This window comes from Equus przewalskii, chromosome 21 (assembly GCF_037783145.1).
Source record: "Equus przewalskii isolate Varuska chromosome 21, EquPr2, whole genome shotgun sequence".
NCBI classification, from domain to species: domain Eukaryota; kingdom Metazoa; phylum Chordata; class Mammalia; order Perissodactyla; family Equidae; genus Equus; species Equus przewalskii.
The window spans coordinates 46286707-46305465 of NC_091851.1; the positions used below are offsets into that span (position 1 = coordinate 46286707).

Genomic DNA, 18759 nt, shown 5'->3' on the forward strand with positions numbered 1-18759 from the left:
CGTGACTGTTGACGATTCCTGAGGGCGTCATTCTCACTGTGAAGTTCCCCTTCTGGAGCTTAAAAATGGTCAGCTGTTTCTTGCTTTCTCTTTGTCTCTTTCTTATTTATTTATCTGAGATGTACCTTCTTAGATTTTTCAGCGTGCAATCGCAGGTTTTTGATTACAGGCACAATGTCGAGAGCCGCTCCCTAGAACGTATTCCTCCTGCACAACTGACACTTTATACCCATTGAACAGCAACTCCCATTTCTCCCTCCTGCCAGCCCTGCAGCAACCAATGTGCTCTCTGCTTCTAGGAGTTCGCCTATGTTAGATACGTCGAGTAAGTGGAATCATGTAGTATTTGGCTTCTCTTATCACAGTCTTCCAGGTTCACCCATGTCATTTCATATGGCAGGATTTTCTTCTTTTTGAAGGCTGAATAATATTCCATTGTATATACCGCATTTTCTTTATCCATGCATCCATCGAAAAACACTAGGTCATTTCCATATCTGGGCTGTTGTGAATAATGTTACAGTGAACAAGGGGATGCAGATAGCTCTTCACATCCTGATTTCAGCTCTTCTGGAGGAACACCCAGAAGGGGATTGCTGGGTGAGAATGGGTCGAGATGCCTCTGGTCATGGGTTTTGGGTTGGGCAATAGATGTGAGAGCTGAAGAGACCTCAGAGGGAGTCAGCCTTGCTGGTGGGATTGTTTCTGGTCCTCAGGAAATTAGGCCTTGAACTCAGCTCAGGAAAAGTAACTTCATTACAGTCGTACAGACGCTAAATAAGCGTCTTGCTCAGAGGTTCTCAGCCAGGGGTGCTTTTCTCCCCAGGGACGTCTGTCTGCAGACATTTTGGTTATCACACCTGGGGGTCAGTGCTGCAGGCTTCTAGAGGGCGGGAGCCATGGAGCTGCTAAACATGCCACAATGCACAAGACAGCCGCAGCACAGAGAAGGATCCAGTCCAAAATGTTAGCAGTCACTTTAGTGGAGAAACCCCGAGCTAACTGAATCGTCTGACTAAACAAAGCTGTGACTTCCCAAAGCGACTGCTGGACGGTCCTTGTCTTTGCTCTCTGAATCATGATGTTGTTCAGCTCTTGAAAGAGAGAGGCCTGCTCTGAATGAAAACACCGGGTGAGGTTGGGGGCCGGCTGGCCTGTCTCCCACCCCCACCTGAGGCAGGAGCTCAGTGAAGAGCAGCACCGGGAGAGCACATGGTGTTTGTAGGAGAGAGCAGACACAAGAACAGAATATGCAGCCAGAGATCTGGGAAGGGAGAAAAGAGCCCCAGTGATCGGTTTCGGTTTTCTATGGAAAGCAATGCACTTTTGAAGCAGCAACCTCATTTTCAAGTAGAAAGCACATCCTATGAGGAAAAAAAGTGCCCGGTGCATTTGGAAAGGGTTTTCCAGAAGCCCTCAGGATTTATGACCCCAAACTATGCTAACGGGTGCTCCCGACGAACCTCTGGGTATAATGTGGATGAAGCGTGGAATATTCCATGACTCTTACGTCTTAAAAGCTTACAGAATCCAGAAATGAAATCAGCTCATGCATAAAATATCCGCTCTCAGAGCCTGGTCATTTCCATGCTTGCCCTTGTGTGGGGATCTGGGTTATAAAGCATTGCGGTTAGACCCGAAAATCCTCCACCGCGTGGAGAGAGGCCCCTCTATTCATAGCTCTCCTCACGGTGACTTACAGCGTCTGCATTAATCTCGGTGTGAATTCTGAGCTCCCAAACTCCTAAGGAGGTATGCTAAACCCTTTTCCCTGTGGCATTCTTCCAGACGGAATTTAAGAGACACCAGAGGACGGCACATTTATACTGAGTTTGCAGTTTCCTAAACACGAAGAAGACGAACGGTTCTCAGTTAAGGAACACGGGTCAGATAGGAGCTTGAAATTGCATATTTGAGCTGACACCGGAGAGAAATACTCAGAGCGCCTCCAAGAAGTTTGCTGCATCTCTAAGCTTCGAAAGACCCTCTGATTAGAAATAGATTGAGGTCAGAGAGGGGGTCCTATTGGAATTAATGAGAAAGCCAAATGCCCAGAGCGCTAGCTGCCACACTGCGCAGCCGACCCCGGGTTTTGGGGGCGGTTTGGAGACCCCCTTCCCAGGGTGGAGGCAGCGGCTGGGTCCGTCCCTTCCCTCCTCTCCTCTTCTGTCTGGTGATTTGAGATCCTAAGTAAGATTTTTGAGGAGAAAATGACTCTGCTGTTAATTCAAGTGTGTGTGTGTGGGGGGGGACTTGTAGTGAAAAGACTGAAGTGAACTATTTAAAAAGAAAAAATCACTTTGTTTACTCTTAATGCTGAAGAGTCTTGGAGAGTGGAGAGTAAATGGACCACATTGGCAAACAGACGTTGGTCAAAATCTACACGTCCCTTCACTACCCTTCACTAGTCCCCTGACTATAACGCTGCTGAGTCATGGTTTCCTCACCTTTAGTGGGGGGCGCTGATTCATACCTTCCAGGGCACTTTGAGGATCTCATCCAGACAGTTATATGGTTATCTTATATAGAGAGACAACAATCTGGATAATAGTATCCAGAGCTCACGTGGGCTGCTGCAGGAGGGTGTGGACAATGGTCCTGCTTAAACACACACAGGAGGTGGGGTGATGGATGGCAAGTGAGTGGAGGTCTTGGTTCCCCACCTTGAGTTCGGTTGGCCTTCCTAAGCCCCAAATCATTCAGAGTTCTTTGATAGCAAGCAACAGAAACCAGCTCTGGCTATTTTAAGCAATAAAGGAACTTACTGGAAGGCTGTTGGGTGGCTGGTGCATAGTGTGGATAGGAACACTGGAGAATCAGGCTCAAGGGCAGGAAAGAAACCAGGTGAGCCCCTTTGAAACGCAGAACTGAGCTGAGAGTTTCGTTGGCATTACCACTGGAGTTGAGCCGATGGCATTTGGTTTTTTTGTTCTTTCTTTCCTAACCTGTTTTCCTACAGCTTTGTCTGGGTCACCAGCCTGTTCCTTATGGGAGGGCAGAGCATCTTCACTGAGATGCCCTAAACATGAGCACAGGGAGAGCAGTGACGCCCCCAGGTAAGTCCAGATGCTGGGAGCCAAAATGCTAAGTGTCCACTGTGGCTCATGTGACTCGAGCCTCCGTCCCCCCACCGCCTGCCCAATGCTGTCCTCCTGTCTTAGGTTTCCTTAGTTAAGCTGCCACCTCTGCCAGCTGGATAAGAAGTTACTGTCAGTTCCAAGTCAGCTGACCCAGGTTGTTTATCTGAAGTCAGGATTTTGCAGAAGCATCGGCTGCCGCCGCAAATATTCCTGTCACCAGGCAGGCAGCAAGTGGCATATGCTACCGTCTTAGGGAGTTTGAGAGTCTTTCTAATGATGCACTCCAAAACTTGGTCTTGGAGCTCAAAGTTTCCAAGTTAACTAACAACCAGAGTCCCCAGAAATAACATGGGCAAACATTGATTTCCAGCGCCTTCCATAGGCAGGTCCTTGACGCGTGAGTTCGGATGAACGCTGAATAAATTATCGGTCAGTGTTATCTCACGCAAATGCTGGGCTCCGCCTTCGTTCCCCTGTGCAGTGACAGTGAAAGAGTCTTTAGATTTGTTTCAAAAGTATCTCATCCTGTGAGATGATATGAAGAAATCTAGAAAAAAAAGAGACTAATACAGGCATATCAGCTAATTTAAAAAAAAAACCTTGCAAAACTAAGAGAAGCAAACAGCCTCTGAGTTTCAGGCTTATGAAATATTTATTCAGTAGCAAAGACACTGAAGTCAGAAATGAACTTTGCAAAGTAATTACTTTTGATCCCAGCAAAATGCATTCAAAGGCCTTCAGGTAAACATCATCTCTGATAGGTGGGAGGAGAATTGTAAAGCAACGTTGTACTTTTAAAGGAAACAAGCAATGAATCAAAGCAAGCAACTTGTCCAGGTGCCTGTCGAAAAGTGTTCCTGCGTGAAATTTTCTGGGTTACGCTCCTTGAGAGCTGCCGGGGATGTGAGCAGGAGAAGAGGAGATGTGATCAAACGGCAAATGAGGAAAGCCACAGGCAGCAGGACTGGAGAGGAGCGTCCCCCTTAAAGAAACTTTAAATAATGCACAAGGATTTAAAAATAGAGGATGTGCCACTAATTTTGATAAAGATCTTTAAAATGACATTATAATGAAAATACACTCAAACTAGGCCTCTCCTGGGAAAATGTCACTAGTTATGTTACATTTGTTTTCCGTTTTGTTCCAGTGCTTTTGTGAAAATAGCTTTATCTTCAATTCTCCCGGAGTGGAAGAATGAAGTTTCAGGAGAGGGAGCATTGTTTTTGGTTTTAAATGAATTCTCTAGGGAGAGTTCACTCTGTGTGAAGCGCACAAGCTTTTCCAAGGACTGAATTTACCGGCATGCTGTTTCCAGGGGCCGCTGTTCGCCTGTATTCTCGCATCTTCAGATTTTAATCCTCTGTCAAAATAGGCCAGGGTCCACTCCCAAGCTGATTAAGTGTAAGAAGTAACACCACTGACCAAAGACCCTGTAAAAAATGACCCCAGTTCCAAGTTAATATTTGGCTCCTCCTGGGTCCACACAGGCCTGGCTGGAGATGATCTGATGACCTCCGAGGATGGAAGCTTGTCTTAGGGCTGTTCTCATCTAGCGCGGGCAGCCGCCCCTTCAGGAGGGGAGACACACCGTCACCACTTCATTCCCCAGGGACGCCGATGTCGGGGCTCATGGAAACAGGTCCCCTTCTGTGAGGGCTGTTATGAGAAGAGAGTGTTTTATAAATGCCTCAGATAGGAAAAAGAGAGCAGGAAAATTTGATTCTGTCTCTTTCCTTTCATAAAAACCTAAAACGGTTTCTTATAACCCAAATGTCATTTCTGAAACGCTGTTCCTGGAACCCTCCTATTGAAATCTGGGGACACTATTTGAAAAGAAAAGAAAAGAGATCCGCCCCCCGGCCCAGTGGTGAAGATCACCCACTGGCTTTGGCTGCCCAGGGTTCCTGGGTTGGGATCCTGGTCAGGGAACTACACACCACTCATCAGGCCATGCGGTGGCAGCGTCCCACATAGAAGAATTAGAATGACCTACAACTAGGAGATACAGCTATGTACTGGGGCTTTGGGGAGAAAAAAAATGAAGAAAAAGAAAGAAAAATCTCCCTTCTCCTCCCTGGCTCATAAGTAGAAGTAAAATTCCACGAACAATTTTTGAAAGAAAAGCTTGGAATTGGTTTTCTCCCCTGTTGGATTACAGAACAGCAGGGCAGGTGAGCAAAGATTCAGAATAGTAATGAAGGTCAGGTCATCCTCCAGAGAGGGCTCCCGACTAATCCCAGCCTTTGTAATTGGACAGACTGAGGATTTGCAGGCTGTGCTTCGGAAGATCTGGAAAACAAGCCAGAGGTGTTATCTGAGGGGTTATCCAGGGGGCCGCTCCTCGCTGCCCATCGGAAGTGGGAGGGGCGCCGAGAGATGATTCACGCCTCCCACAAAGGCTTCTTGAAGGCCAATGGGAACTCATCCTGGGAGCAGCCTTCCTGCACAGGTGAGTCAGCAGGAAGCGCTCCCAGGAGCTTCAGGTGAGGGAGTGGGAGCGAAAGGACAGGAAAGGCGGAGAGAGGACAGGCAAGGGTCCCACGGAAGTGCATTCATCTGGACCGTCCAAGGGGACTCTGGGAGGTTTCTCAGGTTGGGGCTGGCACGTGCCCACTTGCCTAAGGGCTGCCCCAGGGCTCTCAGCAAGTGCAGGCAAGGGGCTGCAGGACCTCAGGGCCGTGCCCAGAGACAGTCGCAGGAACAAGAGCAAAAGATACACAGCAAAAATACGCAGAAACCAGAAAGGAGCAGCGGCCCTGCCCAGAAATGGTGAAGGGGACAGGAGGGCTCCGCGAAGAGCACCGACAGCGCCTCTGCAGGACGCATCGCGGACTGAGGAGCCACGGGCGCGCCCGGTGCCAGCGGCCCGGTCTCGGAGCCTCCGCGTGTGGAGCAGCACCGGGCCCTGCCGATCGCACTCCCACAGGTGCGCGCTCGAGGCCAGGTGCCGGAAATCCTTTGCCAAGAGGCGCTAAACGCGGGTCGAGTTTACCTGAAAGCCCCCGCGCTCCTGCCTTTCAACCTCAGCCAAACGTCCTTACAGGCATTGGGTTACAAGACCCTTTTGGCTAAAGCCATTTCCTCCCTGAGATTTAATAGATTTCCGTGCTCAACTCGCTGCTTTGCATGCTTCGTGGAATCCTGGTTCGTTTGTGTGACTACATTCTTCTCTTCCGAGGAAGACAGGTAGAGGCCCTTTCTCCCCCAGCAGATGTGACGCTATAGCTAAGTGACAGTGAGAAGTAATTAGCACCCCGAGCCCCCACTGCCTGCAACCTGTCTGCCGCAGTTCCCACTTTCCCTGTCAAACGGAGCCGAATGAGGCGCATGGATAATTCATGCTTATGCTCCGAGTGCCGGCAGAGAGTCTGCTGGGGGGGGGGGGGGGGGGGGGGGGGGAAGGAGCTTAGAGGGCCCGGTGGTCTTCCTTCTGAAAGAGGGATTTTACCCAAGAAACTAACTGACGGATGACCAGCTCCAATGGGCTCTTTGCAACACAGACACCCCAACAATCTGCCCAAAGTGGAACCCTGAGGAGGGCTAAATCGGTTTGGGGGTCCCCCATTTCCCTCGTAAATGCTCTATTGTTCATTTGCCCAATAAGTCTTCATGGAACCCCACAGAAGGAATAGATGAACCAGGGCCTTCTGTCCCTTGTCATGTTATCAACTCGGACAAGCCGATTGTTGACACTTCCTGTCTTACTGAGACGCATGGTCCTGCCACTTCTTGCATGATTACTGGAAGCCTTGCTGTCTTCTCTTAGCCAAAAGTGATAGGTGCTAAGTCACCGGGCCTTGCCTTCAAGGTCGTTCTTCTCCCCCTCTTTGCATTGCTCCTGCTTGTAGCCAAGGTTGGACCCTCATTCCTTTTTTATCCTTTAATGAAATTATTTTGGTTTTTAATCGAAGTATAACGCATACAGAAAAATAAATCTTAAACGTACATCTTGATGAGTTTTCACAAAGTAAACATAACATGTAACCTACCCAGGTCAGGAAATAGACACTGCCAGTCCCCTCACACCCCCTGACAGTCACTAGACCCCTCCTCTCCAAAGATAACCCGGTCAACACTGAGTACCCAGATTAGTTTTGCCTGTTTCTGAACTTTATGTGAAGGGAATTGTATAGTAAGTTTGCTTTTGTGTGTGGCTTCTTTTGTTCAACATATTGTCTGTGAGATCCATTCTTTTGTTGCTTGTGGGAAGATTTCCTTCCTTTTGATTGCTGTGTAGTATTCCACTGAATGCACATACTAAATCCATTTTTCTGTTCTCTTATTGACGGGCATTTGGATTGTTTACAGATTTTGGCTATTTTGAATAATGATTCTGTGCATGATTACCCTTATACAATTCTTTCGATGAATATACATAGGCAGTTCTGTTGGCTCTGTACCAAAGAGTGGAAGTCCGGGTTCCCTCGTGCTTCTCGCTTGCACCCCTGCAGCAGTCTGGACCTGAGTTTGCCTTGATCTATCCCCTGCCTGTCCCCCTCCCCCCCACACGCTGTAGCCACATCTGCAGGAAGCTCTGCTCAGTTCCGCTCAGCAATTCTCAAAGGTTCCACCAACTGTGCCACATAATGGGCCTTCTGGGATATTTTTTATGCAGTAGACTGCCAAACATGGCCACACATTCCTCCCGTGTGGATTCGTACCTCTTTGCAATGTGACGTTGCAGCCTCTCCCCATTTATCCACTCCCTTAAATCTGAGCTGGCCTCCTGAGTTGTTTTGACAAAACAATGTGGTGGGAGTGACTCTGCAACTGAGGCCTCAAGAGACCCTGCTGTTTCCCTCTCACTCCCTGGGGCGCTGAAACCCATCAATGTGCTATAGAGAAGTCCAGGGAGAAATGCCATGTGGAGAGAGACGTCAAGATGTCCGGTTAAACCCAGCCCTGACGCAGCCGCCCAGTCAGCCCACAGAATCATGAGACATGGGGTGTTAGAAGCCTGAAGCTTTCCTGTGGTTTGTCACGCAGCGAGAGGCTCCCTGGTAGACCCCATACCACTTTGCCTTTACTGTCCGTGTTTCATTCACTTGATCACTCTCGCCCTCTCTTCTGCTTTTCAGGTTCTTGTCCTGCCTTCCAGTCTCTAGTGCGTGTCCATTGACCCCGGTGGATTTTCTCCTGGTTCTCCATCCGGATGTCGTCTCGTCCTCGTTGGAACACTCAGCGTTGCTCTTCGCCTCTCTCGGGTGCACGCTGCCTTGTGATTCAGCTGGTTGAGTGCTTACTGTTCCCCTAGAGCAATCTTCTCTGGAGTAGGACCATCATCATTATTCACGTTACTACTGTTTCGAATAACGAAGATGCTCTCTCGCCTTGAGCATCTTCTCTTTGCAGGTCCTCTCAAGGAGCTTCCTAGACATCACCTCCTTCACTGTGGTCCTCCCCCTGAGAAGGCTCATCACCCTCTTGAGTGGTTTAGAAGATTGAGGCCACAGAGCGGAATGTTGTGTCTCCAAGATGAAGTGGGGATTTGAACCCAGGTGGTTAGCTCCACAGCCATGACATTTCCGCCTGCTTCACTGCATGGCATCCTGCCAGGTACAGAGCAGGCACTCAAATACCTACTGAGTATAAACGGATCTGAGTTCCTGGGTCTCTAAAGGTTAATGTGTTACCTATTCTAGGCATCTCTGGTAGGAAGTGATTTAAGCTAACAAAGAAAAGCAAGAGTGGAAAAATAAGTACTTTCCCAGGAAAAAAATTCCCAGCATGAAACACACACTGCAGTGTTTTCTGGTTAAATTGGGGGGCTCAGACCCCCAACACTGCCCTGTTATCAAGCACCGAGTTGCTGCGCTATGATGCACAGTTGACATTCTTCAGCTCAACTAACCCATGAGGTTGTGCTGACACCATCATCTTACATCTAAAGAAACCAAGGCTTGGAGTGGTCAAGCTGACTGACAATCATGTCAGAACTGGCATTCATCCTAGGCCTCCCTTAGGCTGTTTGTTTATTTAACAAATATTTATTGAGCTGATACTATATGCTAACTTCAGAGCCAATGGGATCAATTCAGTATGAACACTTCATCCTCTCTGAGATGGATGCTCACATCCTGCATGTTCTCCAAGCTTGACATGACAACATCTCCTGCTAAGCTGGGTTTTCTAGTTCTAAGATCAGCTTCATTTGAAGGCACATTTTCATGTGAGGAGCAGGTGGTTGGCTGCAGGTCATGGGCCTTATTTCTTAGACTTACCACCTGTTAATGGTTCATACAATTTGGAGACTTGCTTGTAAGTTTATTGTCAAGTTTTGCCTAGATAAAAAGTGAGTTGTTGTAACATATTCCCAAGACTTTCCTTCTCTGTCTCGTCACCTCTGGATAAATCGAATGGCTGAGTTTTTAGATGTTGTGAATAGCTGCCTCTTTTATTTTTCAATATTGTTTGACCTCAAAGAATATAAGCTATATTTTGTTGAAGTAATAATTCACAGCATGGTTGTTTTATCATTGGAAGGGTTTTATCTTCTTATTCTTTCTTAGATAAGCATTAATAATGAAAAATGGGCAGTAAAACATTTCTCCTTAGGATTTTGCCTGGTTGCATAAGATGGGTCACACTCTCAATGAGCCTAAATAAAATTTCCTCCACTTAATGTTCTTGCTCATTGGTTATTATTTGGAAGAATAATGACGAAAATTTGAGAAGCCTTTCAGATGGAACTTAAGAACTCACATTTAATATTTATGGTGTAGAAAAGCCTGAATTGGAATTTCCAAAGTGAGGGTGTAGGGTAATGTAGAAACTGGTTCTGGGCATTGCTCACCCTGATATAAATCAAATTGGATGCTTTTCTTTAATTGCACATTTCATCAGGATGCAGGTTGAACCCAGAATAATGTTAGCGCTTTATCCCACTTGCTGACTCAAACAACACATTTCGTTTACTTCAAATATTCTAAAATTCAATGCATAGACTTGGTACTTATTTATGTTGCACATTGCATCATTTACTATGCATTTTCCAGCTCAGTGTAAAAAGGCTGAGCTCTGAAGTCATGGGTTCAAATCCTGGGTAAGTTCTTTAAAAGCCCTTTGCTTTGCTGACCTTGGAGTGCCTCAGTTTCTTCATCTGTCAAATGGTGACTATAACCATATCACATTCATAGCATTGTTTTGAGGACTGAAGGAGATAATGTTTGGGATGCACTTGAATCGTGCCCAGCCCTAAGCAGGTCCTGAATCAAACTGCTGTTATTATTGATGGTGTCATGATTATTAGCAGGGGGGACCAGACTTATGTAGGGCAAAGAAGAGGTGGGCCACAAGATGCTGGGGCTGAGGGGGACCGATCAGTGTGGATGGGCAGGGGTATTTGGAACATTGTTTCTCAGAGAAGTTGCTATTTGCAAAAGAACTCCTGGAGGAATGGGTGGTGAGCCTTAGACAAGCAGAGGGGGGTGGGACTAAGACAAGCTTGGCGTGGGTGGTGGAGGAAGCCGGGGAGACGTCAGCAGATATGTGCAGATTCGCATCTGCATTCTCTAGTGTGCAGGATGGCTGATTTGTCCCAGTGTGTGTTTGTCATTTCCTGAGTCACGTGGTCCCCATGCTCCCTGCATTTTGAATATGTCTTTCCATTCATTTGTCTTCTGGATGCAGGGATTTAGCTCTAGGAACAAATTCTGTGTATTGGTTGCTGGTTCAGAACATACACGCGCCTGCCGCGTGCCAGTGAACAGGTCAGTGGGGGGTGCTCAGGGCACCCTTGGATGAGCTAGGGGCACTGATGCAGTGAGGGTCTTGCAGAATGGAGGCAGGGCTCTCTTCTGGGCAGTGGGGGTGGTGCTGCCTTCAGAGCCTGCTTGTTATTCATAGAGGAAAGGAAAATTTTGCAGAAATAGGATAAATGTTCCATGCAATTGCACAAGTTTTCTTGTCAAATTAAAAACATGAATGGTGTGGCAGCAGCTTAAATGTTTTATGCTTCTTTGGTGCCACTTCCAGCAAAAGGAAGAAGAAGAAAACTAAAAGCGTGAGAAGGAGATGAAAAAGGGAAAAAATTCCCAGCACAGGTGAGGCTAGGTTTGTTGGCTTCACGAATCAACAGATTCTGCTCATAGGCAAGGCGGAAGGCTGCCAGGAAATGAGGGAGGGGATCAGGCCACTTCTGAACATCGTCTGTCGCAGCTTCTAAGAGCACTTTGGTGCTGTTGCTTTTGTTGTGCTGTTAGAGGGTAAGAAAACTATGATGGAACTGACTAGCACCTAGCGCTGTGCCATCTAGAACCTCTGCAACCTGGATCTGTTCTGGAGAAATAGGAACCACAGGTCTTATCCTGAAACAGTTGCAAGCGTTCTCTCCCCCAGGAGATCAACCACAGGACAAGGTATTCTGAGACGAGAGGAACATATTGGAAAGTGTCCCTCCCTCTCCACTCAGCCTTGCACATTGGGCGTGCATCAGTCAAGATATTTCAAGCAGAGAGGGAATTAGGTGCTTAAGGCTTTGTTGGTAGAGTTGAGATGTGTGGAAGCCACGGGGTGGGGGTGCTGCCCAGAAATCAGGGACCTGGAGGAACCTGCTGGAATCTGCTGAGGAAGCCACCACTGCTGCCTGCAGCCTGAAGTAGAAGGCTGCCTGTGGACCATGCGGGGCGGGGAAGAGTCAGGAGGCCTCTGCTGCTGCTGGTTGATGCTTATCTCTGTCTTCCAAATCTCACTTGAACACCTCTCATGGGTGGAATCGAACCAGATTCTTGCTGGAAAGGGATTCTGGACAACGTAGTTCCTAGGCTTCCAGCTCCCGAGGTGACATGGCACAGTTGTTGTAGGGAATGGAGTGGTGCTGAATGCCGACAGACCGTAGCTGGACAGCCCACCCATATAGCTACTCGGCATCCATACTCACATCCTACCCGTATTTAATTTCCAAACAGCAATCATAGAAATATCATCATGCTTCCTCACGTAAAAGGAGAAATGCTCACCTTCACCCAAAAGAAGGAGGCCCCCGGTCCCATCGGTCACAGTGTGCATCTCTGAGCGACGGTCAGCCTCCTTGTTGAGTACAATCACCCTTGGAAAGACTCTGGCCTAAAGACTGAGTTATTAGGTGAGCCACAATCAGTACACCTTCCATAAAATGGTAGGGGATGGGCAAGCAGGGAAAACGACGTTGATTACTATTGATAAAAACTCACCTAAGAAAGCAAACAGGGATGTGTGTAGGTAGCAGAGGCCTCATCTCTGCCACCGGGCGCGAGGCCGTGTTTGATATTTAGACGCTCCTTCTTCACCCCCCGGCTCCGCGCTCTTGCTGCTCTCAGCTGTCTCTGAAGCTTGTGTGGGTCCACTCAGAACTTCATTCCCGAGGGACTGAGCTCTTAGGAGTCTCGCCTGCTGTGAGTTTGCTGTGGTTTTCCACATGGATGTCTTAAGAGGTCCCAGAGCGTCCCTGGGTTCTATATCTCCTCCTCCTCGCTGCCCCGTTGTATAGCAGCAGCCGAAGTCCCCTAATGGAAGTGCGTCCAGTAACCCTGGCCAGCACGGAAAGCCCTTTCATTGCCTTTGGGACCATGAGAAGCCTCAGATGGTCACGCCACAGTCAACAGCCAAGACCTCAAATCTGAGGGGCTGAAAGTTGCGGGGATGGGAGGTAAATGCTCTGTGTGGGGGTTGTTGGTGTCCTCGTGAGAGGAGCTCCTTCAGCTCGACCCCTTAGTTCTGGGCCCAAGGATTCTGACCAGGGGAGAAGCATCCCCATGTCTCCATCCTGGTCCAGAGCTTCAACTGCGTCTTGTGGATGCAACCTCAACTTGGCGAGGTGCTGGCTCCCACCGGCAGCGTGACTGAGTCTTCAAAAGGCCCTTCCTCACTCTACCTGTTAGAAAGACTGACTATAGAGCCACAGGGATCCCGTCAGTGTGGCACCGGCGGAGTCAGATCAATGGAAAAGAACAGAGAACTCAGTAGTCAGAACTCTAAAATGCCCAGCCGATCTTTGATAAGGGTGCGGAAGCAATTCAGTGGAAGGAGGACGGCTTTCCAAGAAATGGCGCTGGAGCAACTGGGCATCCGTAGGCAAAACACTCCAAGACATGGACCTCGACCTGGGCCTCAGTCCTAACACAAAAACAAACTCAAAATGGATCATGGCTTTGATGTAAAACTAAAACCGTAAAACTTCTAGGAAAAAAAAATATGGAATAAAATCTGTGGAGTCTAGGGCTGGGTGAATAGTTCTCAGACTTGACACCAAAAGCACAGTCTGTAAAAGAAAAAAATTGCGACATTGGCCCCCATGAAAATCAAAACTTCTGCACTGTGAAAGCCTGCGTGAAGAGGATGAAAAGACAAAGTACAGACTGGGAGAGAATATTTACAAACTATCTGATAAAGGATTAGTACCTAGAATATATAAAGAATTCTCAAAACTCAACAGTGAAAGAAACCCAACAATGCAACAAGAAAATACGCAAAAGATGTGACGAGGTATTTCACAGAAAGGGTATACAGATGGTGAAAAGATATTCAACACCATTAACAGCAAAGAAAATACAAATGAAGACCACAATGAGACATCACTGCTCACCTGTCAGAATGGTGTAACAAAAACAAAACAGTGATAACACCAAATCCTGGCAAGGCTGCAGAGAAGCTGGGTCGCTCCTGTGTTACTGCTGGGAATATAAAATGGTACAGCCACCCTGGAAAGCAGTTTGGCAGTTTCTCATAAAACTAAATATGCAATTACCATACAAGGCAACCATTGCTCTCCTGGGCATATATCCCAGATAAATGAAAACATGTTCACACAAAAACCTGGACGTGAATGTTCATAGCAGCTTTGTTCATAATCACCCCAAACTGGAAACAACCCATCTGCCTTGTATCAGGTGAATGGTTAAGCAAACTGTGGCACCTCGAACCATGAATACCGCTCAGTAATTGGGAAGAACGAACTGTGGATGCACACAAAAGTGGTGAATCTCAAGGGAATTACGAGTGGAAAAAAGTCAGTCCCCGAAGGTTACAGATTTTTCTACCTATGATTCCATTTATATAACATTCTCAAAATAGCAAAGTTACAGCAATGGAGGCCAGATGAGTGGTTGCCAGTGTTAGGGAAGGGCTGGGGGCGAGGGGTGGGTGTGACTCTCAGAGCAGCGTGGGGTCCTTGTGACGGAACTGTCCTCTATCTTGAGTCTGGTGGTGGATACATGAAGTTGCACAGGTGATAAAATTGTATGGAACTACACATGCGCGCACACGCACGAGTACAAATAAACTGATGTATCGGGGTAAGATGAGTGGATTGTATCAATTTCCCGGTTGTGATATCACACTCTAGTTTTGCAAGATTTTACCATTGGAGGAAATGAACAAGGGGTACAAGGATCTCGGCATTGTTTCTTACAACTGCGTGCAAATCTATGATTATCTCCAAATACAAAGTTTTTAAAAAAAGGTGGTGAGGCATGGTAAGAAAAGTAAAGCTCCGGAGTGGCTCCAGTGACTCATTTCTTCTGCGGTAAACGAGTTCCTGGGCATAATCCGGGTTTCAGTCGATATTTGTTTCGTGCATGAATGAGTGACCGTCCATGCTGACACTCACCGTGCCCAGCGTCTGCCTGAGTCAGTCTGATGGCAGGTGTGCTTGACCTTGTGGCAGGTGGATCATGATTGGTCTGCCTCAGTTTTAAATTGAAAATAATTTAAATGTAAGCAAGTTTAAATTATTTTGACAAAATAAGTAAAAATACTTATAAAATATTAAAGGTAAATAATTGTATGTATGAAAGGTATTGATTATTGTATGATAATTTCATATCCTGCTACCTTAATGCATTACCTTATTGTTTGATGTTGTATGATAATTTTATCATATTGTTTGATGATTGTGTGATTATTATATGGTAATTTTATATCCTGCTACCTTAATGCATTACTTTATCGTTTGCATTTCTTACTTGGATATCTTTTTAAAGACAAAAAAGTTTGTATGAAAATAATAGTGTGGCTAGTGGGAATATAAACTTATCAAGTTTTATTGGGAGGTAACATGATAACATAAACCAAAAACAGATCTGAGGCTGGCCCTGTGGTCTAGTGGTTAAGTTTGGCATGTGCTCCTCTTCAGTGACCTGGGTTCACAGGTTTGGCTTCTGGGCACAGAACTACATCACTTATCAGTAATGCTGTGGTGGCAACCCACATACAAAATAGAGGAAGATTGGCACAGATGTTAGCTCAGGGCCAATCTTCCTCACCAAAAAAAAAAAAAAAAAAGAAGACCTAAAAACAACAATAAAAAATAACAAAAACTTTAGTCCAGCATCCAACTTTTATGAATTTATCCTGAGAAAATAACTGGACAAGTGTGTAGAGATGTATGTGCAAGGTAAACAAACAGAAACAAGTAAAATGTCCAAAACAAACAAAAAAGGATTAAACAAATTGTGGTGTAGCACAATTGAAACAATTGACAAGGATATAGTATTCAAGATGATGCTGTGGCTCTCTGCTTACAACAGGGAGAAGCTGGTCCCAGTGAGGTAGGTTGACGTCGCTGGGTTTCACACTAGTGTGCTGCAGGAGTCCACACTTATCTGTCCAATACCAAGGTTCTGGGTGTGGGTTTACACAAGCACCCAATCAGAGCAGCATCTGAAGGGAAAAGACCCGCCCTTCCCTGTGCTAACCTGTGTACCGGAGATTTCAGCTCATTACACGTTTAAAACAAAGTATCCTTTTATGTGGTATATATGTATATATACACACACAGAATGAAATACTACTCAGCCATAAAAACGAATGAAATCTTGCCATCTGTGACAACATGGATGCCCCTAAAGGGTATTGTGCTAAGTGAAATAAGTCAGAGAAAGACAAATACCGTGTGATTTCACCTGTATGTGGAATCTAAAAAACAAAACAGACGAACAAACAAAACAAAACAAAACACAAACAGACTCATGGATAGAAAGAACAAACCGGTGATTGCCACAGGGGAGGGGCATTGGGGGTGCCGCCAAAAGAGGTGAAGGCAAGTACAAGGCACAAACTTGCAGTTATAAGAAATCAGTCATGGGGTGCAACGTGCAGCCTGGGGAACACAGTCAATAATATTGGAACAGCTTTGTATCGCGACAGATGGTTCCTGGACTCGTCATGGTGACTTTGGTACTGTATATAAATATCGGATTGCTATGTTATACACCTGTCACTAATATAATAATGTATGTCAACTATACTTCAATTAAAAAATTTGATCCCTTTAGGCATTTGTAATTATTTTCCATAATGATTACTTACATACATAAAAATAATAAAGTCTCCTGAGTTACATTCTGGGAAACTTGCATTTTGTCATTTATATTTTTCATTTTTATTAGATTTATTGCATGGAAAAATCTGAATGAAAACGGCACCCTTTATTTTCGATCTGATTAAGAAGGACAGCCTGGTTCTGAGCAGAGAATGAGCCATGGGGCACGTCTAGCAGGAGGGATCAGGGTGGGTGTTCAGGAGGGCGCCCTTGGAAAGACACGGCTGGTGCTTGTCCTAAGAGACGGACCTTCAGCTCGGCCGAGAAGAAAGGCTTCAGGGCGGGGAACATTCCCTCTTTCCTCTGGGTCCCCTGTGCCTGGCCAGTACCTGGCACTCCAAAATATTTGTCGAGCCAATAAAATAAAGTGATTTTGTTAACCCGGGAAGGGTTTTTGGCTGCCTGCCCTCCCCTGGATGTTGTTCTTTGCACTGAGGAAGAAGCGATGAGCTGGGAGCCACGGTCCTGGTTTCTGGTGGGGGCAGACGGAGAAGAGAGTTCAGCAGTGGAGGCAAGATGGGGAGAAATCATCAGTGTCATGGGAGAGAAGGTGGGGCTGTGGCAGGGACGGAACATTCAAACCCAGCGGTGGGTGTGATGCTCACAGCCAGGCTGGCACGACTGGGAGCAGGGCATTCTGGGAAGAGCAGTGAGGCAGAAAAGAGCTTCAGGGCCCAGGAGTGGGGGCCACGTGGCCGAGGTGCGGGGATAAGGGAATGTAGCAAGGTTTGGTAACGTGGGCTCTGATGGCACAGTGAAGAGCTGGACTTTATTCCAGGGGGCCCTAGGAAGCTATCTCAGGGCTTTGAAGTCTACCCTCTACTGAGGGTAGAAGAGTTTTAGATCTATAGACATGCTCTCCATTTACAGAAGAGAGCTCCTTCACACTCCCTGTCCAGTTTCGCCTGTCGCTAACATCTTACATTTCTATGGTGCATTTGTTATGACCAAGAAAGCAACGCTGGAGTATTACTGTGAATCTAACTCCAGTCTTATTCGGATTTCACCACTTTCACATTATCTTTTTTCTGGTCCAGGATCCCGTCCAGGACAGCACATCACATTCGGTCATCACGTCTCCTGGGTTCCTCTGGGCTGTGATGGTGTGGCGCCCCTGGTCTCTGATGACCTTGACAGTTTCCAGGAGTCAGGCCAGGAGTTTTGTAGGCTGTCCTTCAGTTTGGATTTGTCTGATGTTTTTCGCATGGTTAGGCCGGGATTATGAGTTTTTGGGGAGAAAAGCACAAAGATGAGTGCCCTTCTGATGGTACAAGGGTGCATGCTGTCAACGTGACTTACCACTGAAAATGTGAGCCTGGGTCACCTGGACAAATATTGGAGGGTTTAGTATTTGAGGTGACGTGGTTGTCTGTCACATCCTTTAAAAAGGCCATTTGGGCCAGATGAACGGGTAATGTGAGTAGAGGAACAGTAGGAGGAAGGCCAAGGTGTGGTGGGGGACAGTGGGTGACCTGTTGGCCCCCCAGGGGCAGATTCACGTAGAGGTGGGGGAGGGGGTGAGGTTGTGAAGAGTTTGAACGCCAGGCTAGTTTTAGTTTTATCTCAGTAGTTTTCAAACGCTGGCTCTGAGTTCTGCCTTCGAACAGAACTTTAGAAAAAATAGTGAAAAACAATATAAAACCTAAAAATGAGTTCTCTGCGACAGAAGAGGGGACACTGAGGCCAGAGTCGCTGGAGGCCCTAAGATCCCTGAGTGGAGCCTGCTGGGTGTGTGAGGACAAGCAAAGATCAGCGATAGGCAGGGGGAGCGAGGGTGGGTGCGGCGTCTGGGTCATCACGCCCCGCAGGGACACGAGGAAGGCTCCGTCCCTCGTCCAGGTGGGAGTCCCCTGTCTCTGGATCGAGTGGGCAGAATGGAAAGGAATGCACAGCCTCCAGAAGTGCAAGGAGGAAAGGAAGGAGGGGCAGAGCTGTCTGCATGCCTGTTGATGGGAATGAGGGGCCCGGACGATGCTGACGCTGGCAGGAATGAGGAGCCAGCCCACCCCTCGTGGGGAGGAAGACCTCGGGGTTTGTGTAGGGGCAAAGATGGGACCACTGCATTTCCTCTTGTCTGGTCTCATGGGACAATTCAGGACAACTGAATGGGACAATTCCAGACTGCAGAGGACAAGCGGAGGGTCCTTCTTCGTTTTGGGCTGGCCGTTGGTGAGCTGTGGTGTCCTTGCCTTGAACTTGCGCCGCTGTCTCCCAGACCCACGTTTCTCCTTGGCGGGAGGGTTTTTGCAGTGTGGTGGTAGACAGAGCAGGATACTGACCACAAACGATCGCCCAAGAGGAAATCTCGTCTAATGAAGGGCTCTCCCAGTACTGAAATGAACTCATAGCCTGTGTTGGTATGTAACGCCTCCTTAAAGAGTC

The 18759-nt window shown here is 47.1% G+C and overlaps 1 long non-coding RNA gene across 2 annotated transcripts in view; it reads left to right on the forward strand.

Annotated features, from left to right (window-relative positions):
* Positions 1-16397, forward strand: part of LOC139078317 (uncharacterized) — a 37919-nt gene extending 21522 nt beyond the window's left edge. The window contains exons 3-4 of one of the 2 annotated variants that reach the window (XR_011531255.1): positions 2960-3056; positions 8159-13188. This is a non-coding gene — a long non-coding RNA (uncharacterized lncRNA). Of the gene's footprint in view, positions 1-2959; positions 3057-8158 lie in introns of both variants that reach the window. The other variant, XR_011531254.1, reaches the window with a different exon arrangement.
* The last annotated feature ends 2362 nt before the right edge of the window (positions 16398-18759 follow it).